At 37.8% G+C, this 23,815-nt stretch overlaps 1 non-coding gene across 1 annotated transcript; it reads right to left on the bottom strand.

Annotated features, from left to right (window-relative positions):
• Positions 1-19,273: 19,273 nt before the first annotated feature.
• Positions 19,274-19,380, bottom strand: LOC141709235 (small nucleolar RNA R71). Its single transcript, XR_012569823.1, has one exon. It is a non-coding gene; the product is annotated as a small nucleolar RNA R71 (small nucleolar RNA).
• Between the last annotated feature and the right edge of the window lie 4,435 nt (positions 19,381-23,815).

The raw sequence follows: 23,815 nt of genomic DNA, 5'->3' as shown, positions 1-23,815 counted from the left end.
GTGTCCTCAGAACGAATCTTGATAATCTTTACAACTTAGATTCATAATTCATCATACTCGTCTGCCTTTGTTCTGGCTCTAAAGCTTTTACACTATTTCCATAACCTTGGGAAGTACTTTCCCGAAAACAACTTACTGAACTTAAATCAGTTTATCATAACCTCTGGCTTCGTGCCTTCCTTGGCCTTTTACCAGCGGGTGGTCTCTCTCTTAGGAGGGTAAGTGACAAAAACACTCTTTTGTGATTCGTCAATTATTTAAAATCTCAAATGATTCCTGCATTTCCTTTAGCCAGGCTCTTGGCTCGACTGGGTCAGCTTGTTCCTTGGAACTCTGAGAGCTTAGCGATTTAAAGGTCCTGAAAGAATTTATCACCGCATTGTTTCCTCAGGATGGTGGTTGGGGATAATAGTCTAAGTTCTTTTTTAGACAGGTCCATGAATTTCCGTATAGGAGTACCGTCTCGGGTCTCCTTATCTCGCTCGACTTTTGTTTTCTCAGTCTAAATATTTCTTCCTACTCCCCATACTTGGGGTTATCTTATACGTTAAAATCCTCATTTTCCACTTCATTATGTTATGGGTTCCTTCTATCTTGATGGCGTCCTCCCTGACTATCACATTCAGGGTTTGCTCTAAATCTTATTCCTCAAACTAGCTTTCATCTAAGATCTCATCTTTAAGCTCTTGAACATTTGGAACCCAAATTCTGTAGGAATACCTCATTATTCCCTTCTCATCTTTCTCGGTATTAACCTCTTATCTATTTGTTGGCTCTCTGCCTTCATTCATCACTCTTTCTGGCACAATGTGTTCTTTTCCGATAATTCAGACTGTATTGCAATCTCAAACAGCCTTTCGGTACCGGCTCCGGTTACCTTCACTACTATTTCCATTTTCTCAAAATCTCTTATAAACTCTCCAAAAGACATCATCATCTTGAGTCTCTCCTTTTTACTAAGGGCATCAGCCACCATATTGGCTTTCCCCGAATGATAAAGAATCTCCCAATCATTATTCTTGATTAGCTCTAACTGCCTCCTCTGGCATATGTTGAGCTCTTTCTACGTGAAAAATGTACTAGAGCACTTTATGGCTCAGGTAATTCTCGCACTTCTCTCTATACAAGTAGTGCCTCCAATCTTTAGGGAAAAAAAAAACTATTGCCACGAGCCCAAGCTCATGGGTGGGGATATCGAATTATATATTCCCTTAATTGTCTTGACGCGTACGCGATTACTTTGCTGTGCTGTATATGAAGCACCCTAATTCCTTATGCGAAGCGTCACTACACATCACAAAATCTCATTTTCCATCCGGCAACGCCAACATAGGGAACGCCACCAACCTTTGTTTCGGTTCTTAAAAGTTATTCTCGCATTTCTCTGTCCATTCGAACTTCTCAGTCTTACTAGTAAGCCGCGTTAAAGGGGCTACTATCTTTACAACTTGAACGAACCTCCGGTAGTGACCGGCCAATCCTACCTCTGGGAGTTGCCCTAACCATGGTCATCAATTCATCAGTGGTCCTTTATCCAATCTTGCCAGGATCCTCCTTGGGATCCTCCTCAACAACTATTCCTTCTAGGACAACCTCCTCAACCGCTACCTCCTCAATATCAACATCATCCGGTCCTGCGTTAGGACGCTCTATTGGATCCATAATTTGATCTCCAATGAGTAATAAAACATCATCGCGATGTTGCTCCTCAACCTCAGGGTTCGGAGTCCCGCTACCATATACGATAACGAACTACGCTCCTATCACGATATTTATAAGGGTTCCCATAAGGGTTTTAACAGTCAGTACTACGTTAGGTAGTCCGACTATGAACTTGGCAAGAGTTCTTATTATCTTAGTGAACTTATTATCTTAACGTCCCATCATCTCTGAGGTTTATAACGCTTAGCTCTGATACCATTTCTGTAACACCCCCAGATCCGGGGTCGGGGATCCGGGTTGTCACGAGTTCCATTTCCCTTATTAACACCCAATCTTAATAATTTCTCAACTACTCTGTACTGTGACCCCACAATAAACACACACACCACACGTTATAGTCTCAGAGATGAACATCCAAAAATAATCACAAGTCGTTTTTATTCCACAATTATATGTCAATACACCTTAAAAAGGTTCTGAATAAATTTACATTTCATTGCCATTATTACAATTCATAAATATACATAAATCTGGTACATCAAAAGTTGAAGCCTAGTCTATTGGTAGTTCCCTACCTCAGCTACAGTGACTTCAATGCCTATAGGAAGCTGCGAAACGCTTCCTATCCGATCGCGAATTGGGAGCTTGGTCATGTTCATCTTATCTATCTGATGTTGTGTGATGAAAGAAGAAAGCAAGGGTGAGCAGCAAGCCCACCAAAATAATATGTATAATGATTAATAGTATATGAGTCTACTCATAATACTCATGAAAATCTTGGTCAAAAGAAATGAACCAAGTTTGATATCTTAATGCGATGAAGTCGCAAAATATTCAGTATATATACATATATACTTTTCAAAGTAATGGAAGTCCTCTTCCATGCATAATATACACAAAGTCCCATTGTATAACTGTATAAAAATATCGTTGCAAGGTGATCTCATATATCTAACCTTGTCTCAACGTTTTTCTGAAAATCTTTGTCATTCATAAGACAATTATTAATTAGATATAAGTTTAAAAGATGAAGTTACCAAATACTTCACTACACTTATATCATTCCCAAATACTACTTGAACTACCACCGTTCAAGTTATAATCAATTTCAAAAATTCATCCCACTGATGAGACCACAAGATAAGACTTGAATAGATTCAATCTTTGAAATATTATTGAATGAAAAAGTTATGAGATACTTTATTTAGCCCCGATATATATATATGTCCACATATATATATCCCTTTAAACATTTCCTGGAACCTCTGTTATGCAAAGTATGAACAGAGTTTGAAACATCCAATGAATTTTGGAAAGGAAAAGAATTTTGGCATAAACCCGATATCTCGCTGATCAGGCAAAGATACCAATAAGTAACCTTTTCTACTGTAGATGGATGAATTCCTCACCGGTCATCACCCTGGCCGCATTAGGACCTCGCGCTAGACCGTACCCCGGCCCCTCACGCGTTGATGGACTGCCACCCAGCCACTTACACAATAATAGACCGTACCCCGGCCTGTCGCTTATGCCGACTCAATGAGATGGGCTTACTTCCCGAACGTTGGGCAAGTAATCAATTCATTTACCAAATCTGCAACCTCGTTGCGAATATAAAATACACCACAGAGCCGGATTCCACAGGTTTTGAGCGAGTATTTAAATCCCCTTTAAAAAGGAAGATCTTAAATATAAAAATGAGTTTTGGGATCCGCTCTGACTTTTAAAAATCATTTTGAAGACTCGAAAACACTTTAAAGAGTGTTTGGAGTAAGGCTGATTTAATGAAGTAAATCAGTCCCCAGAATATTTAGAAAATGACTGAATATTATTATTTAAATAATATTCCCATAAAGAATAATCTTTATAAAAATAATTGAAGTAGAAGTATTAAAACTTATACTTGAAATAAACATTAAATAACCAAAGATATACTTATATGAAAGTATTATCTTTATTTGAATAATCGAAAATAAGTTTGATTATTAACACCTTACTCTTTAATAAAATAAAGAATATATTACAGCACATTATCGGAGTCATAGATCCTCAAATGAATATTCAAATAATATTCATAATAATATAAAAGAGTCATAAGTCCTCGAATGAATATTCAAATAATATTCAGATAAATAATTAAAAGGAGTCATAAGCCCTCGAATAATATTCGAAATAATATTCAATAATAAAATAAAGTTTCAAGTTATCGAATAAACCTTATTCGATTAATAGTTTGGAAAACTATAACCATATATATATAAATATATATATATATATCCATATCCATATATATAAAATCTACTCGGGATCCTCGACTCCCGGTTTTTTTTTTGAAAATATTTTCACCTTTGAATCCCTATACTAAGGGTATATGCAAGATACCGCTATCCTCTAGCATAGGTATTATCAAATGAACCAACAGATATATATTTCAAGAATATGAAACAGGCATGCATATATACCATATCACATGCTACAATATATCGCAAAAATTTGCTAACTAACCAATAGGCATTTATCGCAAGATCATGCATATACAAATGTATACATCACAACAACAGTGTATCGGATAGAATACTTGCCTGAGCGACTGGGGGTTACGAATGGCTCGGGACGAGTCTGGTAACCTATAAGCAACAAGTAAGTTGGAATTAAACCAAAGTCACTTGTAAATCTATACTTTAACTAACTTAGACTCTAACGCTTGTTTTGCGCTCACTGATTCGCTTAAGTCACTCGGGTACCCTCGGCTCCACCATTTTTAATAATTTAACCTTTACGAGTTTTAAAGCGATTCCTTCGCGAGTGACTTACCAACTGCCTAAAACACTTACCATAAATGTTTCATGCATTAATTAACCCTTTTCGGTCTTTAACCTACATTTCAAAGTAAGGCGAGGGGAAAAAGTTTCGTTCGCGAAACGCCGTTACTTGAAACGGTCGTTTCTCCTAAACCGTTCATCGGAATCAAACGAACCACATATCAAAACGAAGCTCGTAACATGAACTATCTAAACATGACAATGGTCAAAACCTAGCAGTGAGTTCAAGGGTTCTGATGTTAAGAACAAAAACAGTCTACGGTAAATCGGACATTACGACGGCTATGTTTACGCGATTTCCCAAATTTAAACCAACTCAAAACAACCACAATCCAACCCCAATTCATAACCCAATCCAAACTCCATCCAAAATACATTACAACAGCCCCAAACCAACTCATTATAATCCATTTACTTACTCCTAAAACTTGAATTTAAACTATACTACATTCTTTAACCAAATCTTAAGATTTCAACAAATCAATCACCACCATTCCAACCCAAACTCTTAAACAAACAAGTTTCATGCTTCACATATACTATACTACTCATAACCATTCCTAAATACTCAAAACTAAAGCTAGGGTTTGTAGTTTATACCTTCCTTGGAGAGTGGAGAATCAAGAGGATGGCTTGGAATCACCTTTAAAGCCCTTAACCAAGCTTAATCTAAACAAAACTTCAAGAACACAAATTTTAGTTCTTGAAAACACTATTCACCATCTTCTTTGATGATTTATAGAAAAAGATTGGCTTGGAATTAGAAGCTTAAACTTATAGGAAGTATGTAACTTAACTAGGAGGAGCTAGGATAATTACCTTGGAAAATAACAAGTGGAGGAGCTTGGACTTCCCATTTCTTAAGAAACCACCCGAGAGCATGAGGAAGAAGAAGAGAGAATTTTGTGTTTTGTTTGATGAAAATGAAATGATTTGCTTGGTTGGTTGATTTTTGTTGTTTGCTTTAGTGAATTACCTAGTTGCCCTTGGTTTTGTGTGGTTAATATTCCACCACATCTCCTCCTTCCCTATGTCATGCTTACATCACATTGCTATGTCATCCTCCCTTCCTTATCCTCTTCTCATTGGTTGGGTGACATCACTTCCTCTAATCCCTTTGCTTAACTTCCTAATTGTTTGCCTAATGACCGCTGATCTGTTATACGGTTCGCTTAACTTTCGTTTTCATTTATCGTTTGAAGGATCATACCCGGGATCTTATTACTTAGGTTCCCTTAACCTTTCTCAATACATTGTATTCCTTTTATGATCCTCTCTTATAATCCTTTAATTTAAATCCTTTTTATCCTGTTACCTTATACTCAATTCTCTCCGTATCTAGTGGATTTCCGGGAAAAATCAAAGTGTTCGGAATTGGATTCTGACGATCTTTACATACACTTATATCCCATATAAAGTACTAATAAAATCTCAGAATATCCATATCAGAACCCCTACATAGTGTGGCATGAAAAGTTTTCTCGTTCAGCAAAAACACTATTCATAAGGGTTTCAAAATTTCTCAAAAATTGGGGTTATTACAATGCCAATGCGTGAAGCTGGGGAAAAATCAAGAGGAACAGATCCACCGGCCCAAACGATATAGTATGACAGCCTCAACCCCGGAGTCAGGAGTTGATGTCACCAACAACAAAATAACCAACATAACATACCTAGTATAATCTAATTTAATGTTAAAACATAAACACGACCCCCTTACCAAGATCTTTTCCAGGATTAAGTATGACTTAGGTTAAAACTATTACAAAACCAACTTATTACAAACAATCCTGGAAATACTATCTTAATACAGCAACTCAACAGACCATCTTTGGTCTGACACAACTACCTCAGAGAAGCTTGACATGAAAGGAACTGGAGCTATGCCCTGACTACAACGGAAGAGTCTCCTAGGCATCTGCAATACATATATACAAAACATTCTGCAAGGGTGAGCAATCAATTGCTCAGCAGTACCACTATATGAATAACAAGTAAAACAATTTATGATAAAACAGTGATAGGAACAGAAATCATATCTCGTTTACCAAAGCAAGATAAACATGTATAACTGGATATTCAAAACTAGCATGCTCTGTAAAACCATAACAACAGTCGTGTGATGTGTATAATACCAGAGTCCAATTTTAGCATGTTATTTCGCTTTCAAATCATTTGTTCCATACAAGTTATTTTGTTAAAACATTTCAAAATTGAATCAACAAGATCTATTGGACGTTCAACTGGTGAATATAGCTGATCAGTCTATCATCATCGGACAACGAATAAAGGCCGTCCAGAATAAAGAATGTGTTCCGGAACTTGGGAGACTAGCTAGATCTCCCCCACGCTGGACTAATCGGTTAAATAGTGTGCACAACCGAATTAGCCTCTTAAGCCACCACCTGTTGGGCCGTTACCGAATAACGGGCCTCTTACACAACTCCAATAGATTAACTGAATTCCCTTTTTACCTCTTTCCAAATTCCACGACATAGGTGGATCAAAACATTCCTCTTTATCAAGTTTTTCAAAATCACTTTTACTATCTCTTTTTAAAAACAGTTCTATCACAACACACTATTCAAAACTTCTTTTCAATTTAATCACTTTTCAGAGATAGGTACTTTCAGAAGTTACTTCTCCCCAAAAACGTAATTTAAACAATAATTCAGATACAGGGGATACGTAACTTAAAACTTTATGTTCTAGTACACAATTTAAATCAAGAGTCATTCATATATTACTGAACTATAAAAATATGGTCAGAGGTACTTTCCTTGCAGAGTTTTACAACTATCTCTGATTGACCTTGAACTGATTTCAACGTTCGGCTTTATCGTCTAACTATTAGACTATCCTGGATCCGACTTTGACACTCAGGCCCTTCGCTTGTAACCTCGTTGAGCTTGTCGACTGATCAATAGGCTATCTTTAGTCCGATGTCAACTTCCGGTTTTCCGACTATAACCTACAAGAGTCAAAATACTCTATGGTAGATGACTAAGTATGCTTGACATATCCTCACTACTATATCATAACCTGACTCGTAATTGTACCTATTATTGCAATACACATAGCAATCAGGGTTCACGTATTCAAAACTCGGCTCGATAATCATTTTCAGAAAATACATATACTCGTCGCTTTAGAAAACAGGGTTGTCAGTTATATTTTACAAAATATTTTATTACACACGCGGGTACGTTTCGTAAATTAGGGTTGTTAACTATTTATCATAATACGCAAGTAGGTTTGTACAATATTTATTTATAATTATATAGCTATATATATTCGACTGATAATCCCGATATTTTACAAGATATGTTCCTGAATTTTTTTGGAATTAATTTCCCGAAAATCGGGCAGTGTCTCCTTTGTTTATCGGACTACCCGTCAAAACATAATCGACGTCCACTTTCACAACAACGCAATCCAACAATCACAATCACAAGCACAATCACAGTCACAATCACAATCACAATCACAATCACAATCACAATCACAATCAGAATCCAACTGATATCACAATCCCAATAATCTCGAGTATAAATATTTAACTACTACTCCATTTCGAAGATTATAAAATAGAATTTATACATTCATTATTTATTTATATTAGGACTCATAATATTCATCACGGTCCACCATCAGCTCATCGGAATTCATTAGTGACGGCAGCGAATCTCGGAGGTACCCGATTCGGATGCCAGTCACAAGTCTCACTGATTATTATTATTATTTTTATTATTAAAATCCGAAACATCAAAAAAAGTTTCATCATATTTTATTATTTAAATATAAAATAAGATAATAATTTGAATGTCTTCAGGAAATTGTAGAAAAAGAAACAGGGAATTCGACAATAGAAGGCAACGAAGCAAAAACACAGAACACACGCGCCACTAAGCGCAACGCGCACACGCAGACACACTCTCAGGTCACCTCGTCGTGAAAAGAATCCGGCGGCGGCCGGAAAAGTAACAGAAATGGCAACACGACAAATCAATGCGGCATAACACATATGCTTATATATACTCATGTATATATACATAAACAAACAAGACAGAACCGAGACAGCCACCGGAAAATAAGCCGGAAAACGAGAAAGAGGCGATGGGGAAACTTACCAAGAAACAGACACGGGGAGAAAGGAAGGGGGAGTAACAGGGGGCATGAGACAGAGGGGAAAGAGTGATGGGAGTGAGTGGAGAGACAGAGATTGAAAAAGAAGAGATCGAAGAGAGAGATGGAAGAAGAGAGAGGAAAATATTAGGATGCTTGTACTTATCAATTTGTGTCTATAAATATTTTATTATTTTCTGCAAAAAAACTCATCAGTAGCACGCATAAAACTGAAAAACACACCGCCTGAAAATCGAACATGTGGCTTATTATTGACTGCAAGCCCCATTATTTTTCTGTTTTACGCAATTTAATGAACCACTTGCGGCAGAAAATAACCCGAAAATCCACCAAAATAATCTTAAAATTCCCAGAATATTTAAAAACTAATAATATAAAAAATTTATAATTTTTAAAATATTTTTGAATTACGGACACACCCGCATTTTATGATTTAACGAACAAACGTGCGAGTGAATTTAATCCTTAAAATTCCCAAAATAATTTTAAAATTTTCAAAATATTATGAACTTCATAAAATATGAGTTTCGTAATTTATGAAGCATCATGGGATTAAATATTGTTTTTACAAATAATTGCAATCAGAAAATCATTTAAAGATAAATAATTTCTGAAATATTGATTTCTAAATTTTATAAAATCCCAAAAATAATTATTGCAATTATAGAATCATAAAAATAATTTTAGAGTTAATCTAAATATTTATGAAAATAAATCTTCAATTAAATTCACTTTTAAAAGTGAAACAAAACAATGCAACTCAATAATTAATTACACCAATAATCCCTATGCACTAATAATCACACATAAATCATATTAAACAACACACAACTGTAAAAAACCCAATACATATATTTTATTTAATTAGTTATTTAATAATTTCACTTTTAAATAATTCAAAATATACGAGTCGTTATATCTTTCCGCCTTAAAAAGATTTTGTCCTCAGAATCTGATCTAACTAAACAAGTGAGGATATTTGTCAAGTTTGTCTAACTCTAATCTCAAGTAAACCCTTTTACTTTTGGATTCTTCCAAAGCATATCCACTATAGGAATAAACGTATTCCTAAGGTCTCGCTTTACGATCTAGGATCCATATTGATTCATACACATTGTCTTGATTCAAATCAAGGATATATTCTTTTGACATAAAGATGTAAAACACACTATGAGTATACTATAGTTGTAGCAATAACGCTAACTCATAGGCGACTTTACCTGTTTTCTCAATAAATGGTCTGATACTCCTAGGGCTTAGCTTACCTTTATGCCCAGACCTCACTATTCCTTTCCAAGGCTACACTTTCAGGAATACTAATGCTCCAACTTTTATCTCTATATTCTCCCGTTATGAATCTGCATTCTTTCTTTGTGTATCATGAGTTGATTTTTAACCTTTTTTCGAATCAATACTCCGCATTTATAATCTGGTGAACTAATTCAGGGCTTAACAATTTCTTTATCCTTTCAATCAGCTTAGACTGAAATTAACCTCATATAGTGGCTTCTTATCACCTTCAGGTATTCAACTTCAACTTCCACTCATTCTAATTCTTTTACAAACTCATCAGTGATCTTAATCACATTTAATCCTTCCTTACTGCACAAGGCATCTGTTACTACACTGGCTTCGCTCAGGTGGGTGTTAATGGAGTAATCACAATTTTTGTTAATCTCAACCAAAATTCATACTTGAAAACCTAACGTACCGTTGCTTCCTTTCTAATCTTCGTAGGGAAATCCTTAGGCGTTCTACGTGGACTTTTTTAATTTTGAATAGATGAGGATGTTATCAATAAATATAAGTACACTTATACAAGCTTTGCACTTTAAACCTTTAAACGAGACTAGTGCATTTGCTAATCCAAATAATATCACCAGAACTCATAATGTCCATACCCCACTCCAAACATAGTCTCTAGTATGACCTCAGGCTTAACCTTTAATTGATGGTAGCCTGATCTTTTATCAACCTTCAAGAACCAACATGTTCCTTTAATTAGGTCACACACATAATCAATTCTATGCGGGAGTGTAAAGCATAATGTAATGTAACATGTAATCGAAGATTTACATCTCAACATGAAAATAGAAACAGATAAACAATATTAAACTGTGAAGCACAGGATCCCTTCAGATGAAGACATGATAAACACAAAGAACCAAATGATGTGATTGATTTATTAAGTCCTCTAACAGATCATGCGAAGAAGTTCATTATTATGTCCAAGCAGCCATGAAGAATAAGACATCAAAGGGCGTTAGACATCAGTTGCATGTATTGATCTCAAGTGTTAACAGATCAAGGGTTCAGTGAAAGAAGCAATGGATAAACATCAGTCTGTATCAGCTCAGGAACACAAGACAAATTGAATTAGGATCCTCACAATGCTAGCTGTTTGTGAACCAGACCAGTGCACCAAACATCAGCATTCTTGAAAGTATTTTGATTCAATTAACAGAAAAAAATGATTGATACATTGAGGAATGGTTTGACACAGAGCCAAAATATTCTATGTCATGGAAGCTCTCTCTACCTATCACCACAGAAGCTGTAACCACAAAGAAATTACTCTAAGGCAACTTTGACGCCATAGAGTTGTCGCCACAGAAGCTGTAACCACAGAGAAATTGCTCTATGGTAACTTTGTCGCCATAGAGTTATCGCTACAGAAGCTGTAACCACAAAAAAATTGCTCTAAGGTTACTCTGTCGCCACAAAAGCTGTAACCACGGAGAAATTACTCTAAGGCAACTCTGTCGCCACAGAGTTGTCGCCACAAAAGCTGTAACCACGGAGAATTGTTCAAGGCAACTCTGTCGCCATAGAGTTGTCACCTCAGAGCTGTCGCCACAGAGGAATCACAGGGGAAAGCTTGTCGCCACAGAGTTGTCGCCATAGATGAGTTATTCACAGAATTGCATGCAGCAAAATTAATGAATTGTGTGGATAATAATTGGCCACCTGTCCATTGAATTTTGAAAGACTACAAAGCAGCAATTGAATGTAATTCATTCAGTTGGTTATCTTCTTCTGCAAACACAGAAAGTTTACGAGAGCTCCATTAAAGCTTCACATTTATTATCCTTGTAAATATATTGTTATGTTGCTGAATTTATTGTAGCTAATCAATACTTTGATTAGTTGTAGCAACCTAAAGGTTTATATTTATAAAACAATATATTCCTCGAATTGTTTTATGTATTTTTTGATTCCGTACTTTTAACGAAGAACTTGAAACAAATCGAAAAAGATTGTAGGTATCGTATTCAACCCCCCCTTCTACGATACTTTGGGACTAACAATTGGTATCAGAGCTTGTTGATTGACATAAAAATCAAGATCCGGAGAAAGAAACAAGTTCTTGAAAAATTCTTGATTTTTTTAATTTTCAAAAATTCTCATTTCTTGAAATTTTTGAATTTTAAATAATTTAATTCTGCCAAGATAATGAATAACCAAAGAATTGGAAGTATAAAGGTTCCCCCATTTGATAGAGACAATTGCAACCTATGGAAGAAAAAGATGATGCTTTTTATGAAAGCTTCGAATCCACTTTACATTGGGATTTTACTGAATGAACCTTATGTTCCGATGGAAGTAATTGTTGAATCCACAACCACAACTGGTGTGGGAATTCCTTCCTCATCCACTCCCAGGGATCCGTCTAAATATACGGAAACCGATAAGGAGTTGATAAATCTGGACACAAGCCTTTAACTCATAATTGTGGAATCCACCGATAATGATATGGGCCATCAACATCTAGGAAGTAACAATGCAAAAGATATGTGGGACACCATTGAGCTTTTGATGGAAGGAACAGAGGAAGTCAAAGAAAATAGGATGGATATTCTGACGACTCAGTATGAGGCATTCAAACTTCAACCCGGAGAAGCACTGTCTTGACTCTTTGAGAGATATACAAGACTGTTAAGTGAATTAAAGCTGCAAGGGAAAGTCTATCCCATACGAGAGTCTAACAGGAAGTTTATGCTGACGTTCCCAGTTCACCTGGAACAAAAGAACACATCAATCAGGGAAAGAGAAGATTTTATCACTATGTCCCTGTATGTGATCTATGGTAAGTTAAGAACACATGAGCTGGAGCAAGAGCAAAGAGCCATTATCTATGGACCTGGTTCTATTGACGGTAAGAGTATGGCACTTGCAAAAACCACTGCACTTGTAGTTCGTGAACAGGAATCTCAAGAAAATAAGGTTGCACCCTCCTCAACAATTAAAGAAATTGTCATAGCTGAAATTACTAATGGTGAGCCAGAGGATGAAAGTGAGTTATATACTCAAGAGGAACTTGAACAGTTGGAGGACAAATCTATGCAATACATAGCTGCAAAATTTAGTCATGTTAGATTCAGAAGAAAGCCCTACTATAAACCAAGGGGTTCATCAGGTAGATTTCAGAAAGGAAGCTACTCGTCAGGGTCAAGCTCCATAGGAGGCTACAAGTCAAGTTGGATTAACAAGAGCAAAACTAGATGGTACAACTGCAATGAGTTAGGGCACTTTGCATCTAATTGCAGAAAGCCCAAGGAAGTTAAATCAAATGACTGCTATAAAAAGAAGGAAACTTATGAAGATCTGAAAAGGAAGAATGAGAAGCTGAAACAGAAGTTGAATGCTTATGTGGTAAAGGAAAAAGGAAGAGCGTACATTGTTGAAGGATATCATCCCCGATGATACTGATTCAGATGAAGAGGAAGAGTATGTAAATCTGGCCCTTATGGCAGATTCTGCAAAGGAATCACCACAATCATCTCAGGTTCCTGAACTTACCATTATAGATATGTATGTATCTGAATACAAATCTACTACACATGAACTTACTTTAGAATTGTATAATGTTCATACAAGCATGCTTGCATATAAAATGGAAAATGATAAGTTAGTTCTTAAATCTGAGAGTTTAACCTCTAGGAATGAAGAACTAGAATTGCTTGTAGTTGGACTAGAAGACCTTAAGAAAAAAGAATGAGTATCTAGAGAATAAGGTTAAGTGCAATGCAAACATAAAAGTTATTCTTAGAACCCAAATTGCTGACTTAGGAAAGAAGTGACATGCGTTTAAGAATGCAGCTCTGACTCAAAAAGAGATAATAGATAGTCAAAGATTTAAATCTAAGACTTCAATAGGACTTGACTATTCTTAAGCTGAATAGTAAGAAACATAGTGGTACATCAGAGATAAACATGTTTGTCTCAGAAAAGGTTCCATATATTATTAAGGATGTTGTATCTCCTCTATTCACTGAGTCTGTTTCAGAACTGTTGGATGAAGTAAGTTTGCTAATCAATGAGGAATTGATTGCTGAAGATAGAGAGAAGGAAGAGGAATCCCCTAAGACTTCTAAGGCTCCAGCTACGAAAGCCAAATCTATAGCTGACCTAGGTACTAAGGTGGATATAAAGGAACCTGAAACACTTAAGAAACCAGACCCAATAGTCAACCCTAAGACTGGTGAGAGTGCTAAGGTTAAGACTAAAAAGAACAGGAATGGAAAGGTAGGTGTTAATAAGAAATCTGATTTTACATCTTCCCCATCTACTTCTAGGAAGCTTTGTAATAATTGCAATTTTGTTGCACATCTTACATATACATGCACTAAAAGTAAAGTAGAATCTATTACAACTTCCAGTTTGCCTGCCATGCCTAACATGCCTAGTTTTCATAAACCTTGTGGTATAGTTGGATGTATGCCATGTGCATTTATTACCATGTTTGAATATTTTAAAGCTTTTCATGCAACTGCTAGCACTTGCATCAACACTAAGACAAGCATGAGTAATAAGCACACACAAGACAAGACTGTTACTCTTATTTCTAAGTCTAACAACACTGTTAAGACTAACACTGAGAAGGAGCCAGTCAAAGTGAAAGCTAAGCCTGTTAAGGTTTCAATTACTGATTCTGTTTCTACTCCTAAACCTTCAGGACCCAAGAAAGCTTGGATACCAAAGTCTTTTTAATCAATCTGTGTTTGCAGGGTAAGGTAAGAAAATAAAAGATCATGTAGATTCTGGACAGTGGGTGTTCTAGGCACATGACAGGAGAAAAGTCCCTGCTCACAGGTGTGGTTGAGAAAGCTAGCCCTATAGTTACCTTTGGAGATGATAACAAAGGATTTACTAAGGGATATGGCAATTTGAAAATTGGCAATGTCATCATTGAAAACATCTCTCTTGTGGAAGGATTAAAGTATAATATTCTGAGCATAAGCCAGTTTTGTGACAGAGGATACAATGTTGATTTCAGAACAGAAAGATGTTTGATCTCTCACAGGAAAGATGAGAAGCTTGCTTTACAGGGAGTAAGGAAAGGTAATCTGTACGTTGCTGACTTGAAGTCTACCTGTGATGGAGTAAGCAGATATTTTTACAGCAAAGCTTCATCAGAACTAAGTTGGCTATGGCACAAGAAGCTCTCGCACTTGAACTTCAAGACAATGAACTCTCTGATCAAGAGAGAACTAGTGAGAGGACTACCACAGATGGAATTATGTCAAGAAGGACTCTGTGAAGCATGTGAAAAAGGGAAAGCAAAGAAAGCATCGCACAGAAGAAAGGAGATGACAAGTATAACTGAACCTCTTCAGTTGATTCACATGGATTTATTTGGTCCAGTGAACGTGCTGTCACTATCAAGGAAAAGATATGCTTTAGTGATGGTCGATGATTTCTCCAAATACACATGGGTGTTATTTTTACAATCCAAGGATGAAGCACCTCAGCTGATTGTAGATTATATAAAGAAGATTGAGATGGAAGCGAAACTACCTGTTAGAAAGATTAGATCAGATAATGGGACAGAATTCAAAATGCATTTCTAAATGAATTTTGTACTGAGAAAGGTATTTTGAGACAGTACTCAGCTCCAAGGACTCCATGACAAAACGGGGTAGTAGAAAGGAAGAATCGTACCTTGGTTGAAGCAGTAAGGACTTTGCTAAGTGAATCAAGACTTCCTACCTACTTCTGGGCTGAAACTGTCAACATAGCGTGTTACACTCAAAATCGTACCCTGATTAACAAAGATCATGACAAGACTCCTTATGAGATTATGGCTGACAAGAAACCAATACTGAAATACTTTCATGTGTTTGGTACTAAATGCTTTGTGCTAAAGGAAGGAAATAAACATTTAGGAAAGTTTGATGTTAAAGCAGAAGAAGGCATATTTCTTGGCTACTCTCTGGAATATAAAGCTTACAGGGTTTATATGATTTTTGATCAGAAGGTGATTGAAAACCTTAATGTAGCATTCGACGACACCAAGTTGGCAAGCCTGCAAAGAGAAAAGGATTTTGAATCTCTGGAATTTGAGAATCTATCATATGATCCTTTGAATATAATAGAACCTGAGGTTGCTAGAACTGTTTCTGTAGTTCAGGGAAGCCACTGATTCAGGATCAAGTGGTGATAATGGTGGAAACAATTATCATTATAATCATTCAGGAACCCCATCAAGAACCACTACAAACAGATTAGAATCATCCAGTCATGGTGACAGCAACTCAGGGGGAGCAGGAAGAGGACATACAGTTCACACTCAACATCAGGCTGAACAAGGGGAAACATCAAGATCTTATCTGCCTTGTCAAAGAGTTTGGAACAGAGACCATCCCTTTGAATTGATCATTGGTGATCCTGACACAATGGTAAGAACTAGACATGCCACTCAGAATGAATATCACTTTTCAGGGCTTCTTTCAAAAATGGAACCTAAGAAAGTGGATGAGGCACTGGAAGATCCATATTGGGTTATTGCTATACAAGAAAAACTCAATCAGTTTGAGAGGCAGAAGGTATGTAAGTGGTACCTCGACCAAAGAACAAGTCAGTGATAGGTACTAAATGGGTATTCAGGAACAAGCTAGATGAAGATGGCATTGTAATGAGAAACAAAGCCAGAATGGTATCTGAACGTTACTCTCAAGAAGAGGGTATAGATTATGATGAAACCTATGCACCAGTAGCTATACTTGAGGCAATAAGGATGTTTCTAGCATTCGCAACACATTCAGAATTCAAAGTTTATCAAATGGACATGAAGAGTGCATTTCTGAATGGGGAGCTAGAAGAGGAAGTGTATGTGGAACAACCACCAGGCTTTGAAGATCCAAATCTGGCTGATTTTGTCTACTTTCTATTCAAAGCTCTATACGGTCTTAAGCAAGCTCCTAGGACATGGTATGACACTCTCTCTGAGTTTTTACTTGAAAATGGTTTTACTAGAGATGTCATAGATAAAACTCTGTTTCATAAAATGCATAAATCTGATATGATATTAGTTCAAGTATATGTTGACGATATTATATTTGGTTCTACTAATGATGATCTTTGCAAGAGATTTTCTAAGCTAATGTAGAGTAAGTACGAGATGAGTATGATGGGAGAGTTGAACTACTTTCTTGATCTACAAGTGAGTCAAAGGAAAGATGGAATATTCATTTGTCAATCCAAGTATATCAAAGAACTTCTTAAGAAGTATAATTGATAAGTGGCATTTTATACCACTTAGAACGTCTTAAAATGGCTTAAATTGGTGTCTTGAAATCAAGTATTTTGTGTATTTGATGCATTTTTCTAGTGTTTATGCATTTCAGGGTATTAGTTGCATTTCGGAGGAGGAATCATCAAGAATAAGCCTTGGCATGTGTTCACCATTGCGAGAGGAAAAGAACGGGCAGATTACGGCGAAGAAACGGAGCAAACCTGGATTTTTTCCAGTGGAGGCCTGCGCGCCCGCGCAGCAATGCTGAGCGGCCGCGCAGCAGCCTTGCGCGCCCGCGCAGAAATGCTGAGCGGCCGCGCAGGGTCGGGGAAAAAGATATATTATTTTAGACTTCTACTTCTGTTTGGCTTCCACTTCTATGTAATCTGAGTTTTATGGGACTATTATATAGGTAGATTTGAGACGTTTTCACAGAGTATTAAGAGGAGATTATGTTTGAGATTGTGTTTTGCAAGAAGCGAAGGAGATAAGGAAGAAGACCGATTTAGCACACAGCAACGAAGAGGAAGCATATATTCTTGTGATTCTTGTTTCGTTGTAACGTTGGATGCTAGTTTTCTTGCTTTGACTTATTTACTCTTGTGACGTACTCTGTTTTAATATAATCAGTTTAGTTATTATTTTCTTGTGTTTGTTTATCATGATTTCATATGAACCCATGATGGCCATAAGTTCTATTATGGGCTAATCGTGATCATGGGGTTGCAATGGATTTATTATGGAATTCTTTAGTTAATTGTTTAATACTTTAGTATGTGATGATTGCATGATATCTAGTATTGGTTGTGCGTATTCGTCTTATGTGCGTCGCGAACATATAAGATAGGGTGTTAATCTCTTGTGAAGCGACGGTGGATCTTGAGATTTAGAACTTGCCATGCTAGCATAGGTTCATGTACGTTGTGCATGATTAGTGGGTAATTCTAACAGTTTTATTTGCCATGTGTAATCAAAAAGGGATAACTTGTGCTTAAATCGTTGTGTTGTCAATTTCTGTAGACATATAGGAACTCAACATAATTGATGACTATTCAACTTCTATCTTAATTGTGGATGTTTGGTAGAATGGTATTAGTACAATGAAAGTTGGCTTTTATCAGTTTCGTGTTATTCGATTAATATCATCACTGTCACATGCTAAAGGTAATAACAATGGCTATAGAAGGAAGTAATAATGAAGTTGTGATCTCATGAGTGTTTTATTATTGATAAATTGAAGTGTTAGTTAAGTGGTTAATTAAGTAGTTAATTATAGTTAATATTTAATCAACAATTTTAAGTGTTATTATCTTAACATTGAGAAGTAGTCATACATTGGTGAGTGAGTTAAATTAGACAATAAATTAGTCTGAGTCTCTGAGGGAACGAACTAGAAAGTATTCTATATTACTTACGAACGCGTATACTTGCGTGAATATTAGTGCGTGATTTCGCCCTAACAAGTTTTTGGCGCCGCTGCCGGGGACTCGGCGTATTTGTTTAGTTTATGTACTTACCATCATTGGTCATTAGGACTCAGTGATTAGGACGTAGTAGTTAATTACTCTTTTCGGTTGTGTTTCAGGTACTTTAGCAAGCGTTTATGCAAACTCGTTCTCGTGCTCGCAAGAGGACCTTGGATACAGCTGAGGAGAAAGACGAAGTTCTTGATACACCGGAGAAGTTAGATTTTGAGGATTCGGATTCAGGAACTGAGCAGAAAGAACCAGTAAACATGGGAGATCGTATTGTTCAAGCTGATCCAGCTCTTATGGATTTTTCTCAGCCTAAAATTGATGACATTCAGTCAAGCATCCTTCATCCGGCTATTCAAGCTAACACCTTTGAAATCAAGCCGGGCACTATTCAGATGGTGCAAAATTCTGTTTCTTTTGGAGGAGCGGCAACTGAAGACCCTAACATGCACATAAGGAATTTTATCGAGATCTGCAGCACTTTTAAGTATAATGGCGTGACTGATGAGGCTATCAAGTTGAGGCTTTTCCCATTCTCACTGAGGGATAAGGCTAAAGACTGGTTACATTCTGAACCAGCTGGGTCCATCACTACGTGGCAAGATCTTGCGCAAAAGTTTCTGGTGAAGTTTTATCCAATGGCAAAGACTACTACTATGAGGAGTGCTCTTACTCAGTTTGCGCAGCAACCTACAGAATCTATGTGCGAGGCTTGGGAACGCTACAAGGAAATGTTGAGAAAATGTCCACATCATGGAATGCCAGATTGGATGGTAATCACTGGTTTTTATAATGGTTTGGGGGCCCAATCTCGGCCCATGCTCGATGCAGCAGCTGGAGGCGCCTTATGGGCTAAAAGCTATACTGAGGCGTATAATCTTATCGAGACGATGGCTGCAAATGAGCATCAAAACCCAACTCAGAGGATGACGTCAGGCAAGGTCGCAGGTATTCTGGAAGTTGATGCAGCCACCGCTATTGCAGCCCAGCTCCAAGCACTATCCATGAAGGTTGATTCTCTGGCTACGTATGGAGTTAATCAAATAGCTATGGTTTGTGAGCTTTGTGCAGGTTCTCATGCTACAGATCAGTGTTCTCTTGTCAATGAATATGTTCAGTATTTGAATAATTATCAGCGACAACAGCAGCCTGTGCCAGCAACCTATCATCCTAATAACAGAAATCATCCAAATTTCAGCTGGGGGAATAATCAGAATGCTATTCAGCCACCATATCAGCAAGGAGTAAGTAAACAGTTTAACCCACCTGGATTCCAGAACCACAGCAGTATGCTACAAGGCAATCATATCCTCAACAGGGAAGTGCAGCTGCACCTACTAGTGCTGATTTTGAGGAACTTAAGCTGTTGTGCAAGAGTCAGGCGGTTTCTATCAAGATCTTGGAAAATCAAATCGGTCAATTAGCCAATGCAGTGCTCAATCGTCAACCTGGCACTCTTCCCAGTGACACGGAAGTACCAGGCAGGAAGGAAGCTAAAGAGCAAGTCAAGGCTATTACCTTAAGGTCTGGAAAAGTAGCTGATGCTGAAAAGGCAAAAGAAGTCGAAGCTGAAGTTAGAGATGAAGAATTTAAGCAAAAGGAGAAAGCGGCGGAACCAAGGAAGACTAATGTTGAACACACTCTGCCTGAGGCTAATATAGGGGAGAAACAGCTCTATCCTCCACCACCTTTTCCTAAGAGATTGCAGCAACAAAAGCTGGATAGACAGTTCGGGAAGTTTCTGGAGGTGTTCAAGAAACTTCACATCAATATACCTTTCGCTGAGGCTCTGGAACAAATGCCTAGTTATGCGAAGTTTATGAAGACTATTCTTTCAAGGAAGGTGAAACTGGATGACCTTGAAACCGTTGCTCTCACGGAAGAATGCAGCGCTGTTCTGCAGCAAAAGTTACCACCAAAACTTAAAGATCCAGGAAGCTTCACCATTCCTTGCACCATTGGCAATCTAACTTTTGACAAGTGCCTTTGTGATTTGGGAGCAAGCATTAATCTGATGCCCTTGTCGATCTTTAAAAAGCTGGATCTGCCTGATCTAAAACCCACATACATGTCGCTACAATTGGCGGATCGTTCCATTACTTACCCAAGGGGCATAGTTGAGGATGTGCTCGTCAAGGTGGATAAGCTCTTCTTTCCTGCAGATTTTGTTATTCTGGATTTTGAAGAAGATAAGAAGATTCCCATAATCTTGGGGAGGCCTTTCTTGGCTACTGGCCGTACCTTGATAGATGTGTAAAAAGGGGAACTTACTATGCGGGTCCAAGATCAGGATGTGACCTTCAACGTATTCAAGGCAATGAAATTCCCTACAGAAGATGAGGAGTGCTTAAAAGTGGATGTGATTGATTCCGTAGTTATTTCGGAACTCGAGCACATGCTAATGTCTGATGCATTGGAAATGGCCTTAGTGGGGGAATTTGACAGTGATGATGAAGATAGCAACGAGCAATTACAATATCTGAACGCTTCTCCCCGGAAACGAAAGCTGGACATACCATTTGAATCTCTTGGTACGTCTGACCTCAAGAACGCTGAAGGGAAGCTCAAACCATCAATAGAGGAAGCACCTACCTTAGAGCTCAAACCATTACCTGAACACTTGAGGTATGCTTTTTTAGGTGATTCATCTATGTTACCTGTTATTATTTCAGCTGACCTTTCAGGTAGTGAGGAAGACAAGCTCTTAAGGATTTTGAGAGAATTCAAATCGGCTAAAGGATGGACCATAGCAGACATCAAAGGGATAAGTCCTTCATATTGTATGCATAAAATTCTGCTAGAGGAAGGTAGTAAGCCAACTGTGGAACAGCAACGAAGACTGAATCCCATCATGAAGGAGGTGGTGAAGAAAGAAATTCTGAAATGGCTAGATGCAGGCATCATTTATCCTATTTCTGACAGCTCGTGGGTGAGCCCCGTACAATGTGTTCCTAAGAAAGGAGGTATCACTGTGGTCGCAAATGAAAAGAATGAGCTCATCCCTACTCGAACAGTTACAGGATGGAGAGTATGCATGGATTATAGGAAATTGAACAAAGCCACAAGAAAGGATCACTTTCCTCTTCCATTTATTGATCAAATGCTTGACAGATTGGCGGGACATGAGTATTTTTGTCTTCTGGATGGTTATTCCGGGTATAATCAGATTTGTATTGCACTAGAGGATCAGGAAAAGACTACCTTCACTTGTCCATTTGGCATTGCTTTTCGTAGAGTTTCGTTTGGGTTATGTGGCGCCCCAGCTACCTTTCAGAGATGTATGATGGCTATATTCTCTGACATGATTGGAAATAACGTCGAAGTGTTCATGGATGACTTCTCCGTCTTTGGACACTCATATGATGAATGTTTGAATAATCTGCGCGCCGTACTCAAAAGATGCGTGGAAACTAATTTGGTGCTTAATTGGGAGAAATGTCATTTTATGGTGCGTGAAGGCATTATCCTTGGACATAAGGTCTCTAGCAAAGGTCTGGAGGTGGACAAGGCCAAGGTGGGAGTCATTGAAAATCTTCCCCCACCTAATTCGGTGAAAGGAATCCGTAGTTTTCTCGGTCATGCGGGTTTTTATCGGCGATTCATCAAGGACTTTTCAAAGATATCTAAGCCATTGTACAATTTACTTGAGAAAGATGTGCCTTTCAAATTTGATGATGAATGTTTGGCAGCATTCGAGACTCTCAAGGAGAGTTTGATCACGGCACCAGTTATTACAGCACCAGATTGGACAGAACCGTTTGAGATGATGTGTGATGCGAGTGACTATGCGGTAGGTGCAGTTCTGGGACAGCGCAAGAAAAATCTCTTCCATGTGGTCTACTATGCGAGTAAGACTTTAAATGGGGCTCAATTGAACTACACCACTACTGAGAAGGAGCTTTTGGCTATAGTCTTTGGCTTTGAGAAATTTCGATCTTATCTGCTTGGTACGAAAGTGACAGTATTCACTGATCATGCAGCTATTCGCTATCTGGTTTCTAAGAAGGATTCGAAGCCGAGACTCATTCGTTGGGTGCTTTTACTTCAAGAATTTGAGTTAGAGATCAAAGATAGAAAAGGTACTGAGAATCAAGTAGCTGACCATCTCTCTAGGTTGGAGAATCCTGATTCTACTTCACAAGATAGGACGTTAATCAATGAATCTTTTCCGGATGAGCAGTTGTTTGCAATTCAGGAGGAAGAACCATGGTTTGCAGATAGTGTAAACTATCTTGTCAGCAATATAATGCCTCCTAATTTGACATCCGCGCAAAAGAAGAAGTTTCTGCATGAGGTGAAGTGGTACATGTGGGATGAACCATATTTGTTTAGATAGGGAGCTGACCAGATCATCAGGAGATGTATCCCGTTCTGTGAGATGGAGGGGATATTACGAGACTGCCATTCCACGGTTTATGGTGGACACTATGGAGGTGAGAAGACGGCAGCTCGTATTCTGCAAGCAGGTTTTTTCTGGCCTACCTTGTTCAAGGATGCTCATCAGTTTGTTTTAAGGTGTGATCGTTGCCAAAGAGTGGGAAATTTGTCAAGGAAGGATGAGATGCCATTAAATGTGATGCTTGAAGTCGAGGTCTTTGATGTATGGGGAATCGATTTCATGGGGCCTTTTATCTCGTCTTGCAATAATCAGTACATCTTGCTGGCAGTCGATTATGTCTCAAAATGGGTCGAAGTTAAAGCTTTACCGACTAATGATGCAAAGGAAGTGCTAAATTTTCTTCATAAGCAAATTTTCACAAGGTTTGGAACACCTCGGGTAATCATAAGTGATGAAGGATCGCATTTTTGCAACCGTAAGTTCACCTCTATGATGCAGCGTTATAATGTGAATCATCGAGTAGCTACTGCCTATCATCCGCAAACAAATGGTCAAGCAGAAGTGTCTAACAGAGAGATAAAGCGCATTCTAGAGAAGGTTGTTTGTCCGTCAAGGAAGGATTGGTCTTTAAAGCTCGATGAAGCTGTTTGGGCTTACAGAACAGCATACAAAACTCCACTTGGGATGTCACCATTTCAGTTGGTGTACGGTAAGGGATGTCATCTACCGGCGGAGCTTGAGCATAAGGCCTACTGGGCATTGAAGAAATTGAACCTAGATTTAGATGCAGCTGGTAAGAAAAGAATGCTTCAGCTTAATGAACTTGATGAATTTCGACTTCAAGCGTACGAGAATA

Source organism: Apium graveolens, chromosome 2 (assembly GCF_009905375.1).
Source record: "Apium graveolens cultivar Ventura chromosome 2, ASM990537v1, whole genome shotgun sequence".
NCBI classification, from domain to species: domain Eukaryota; kingdom Viridiplantae; phylum Streptophyta; class Magnoliopsida; order Apiales; family Apiaceae; genus Apium; species Apium graveolens.
The sequence above is the reverse complement of the archived record's forward strand: the minus strand, read 5'-3'. Positions and strand labels throughout refer to the sequence as shown.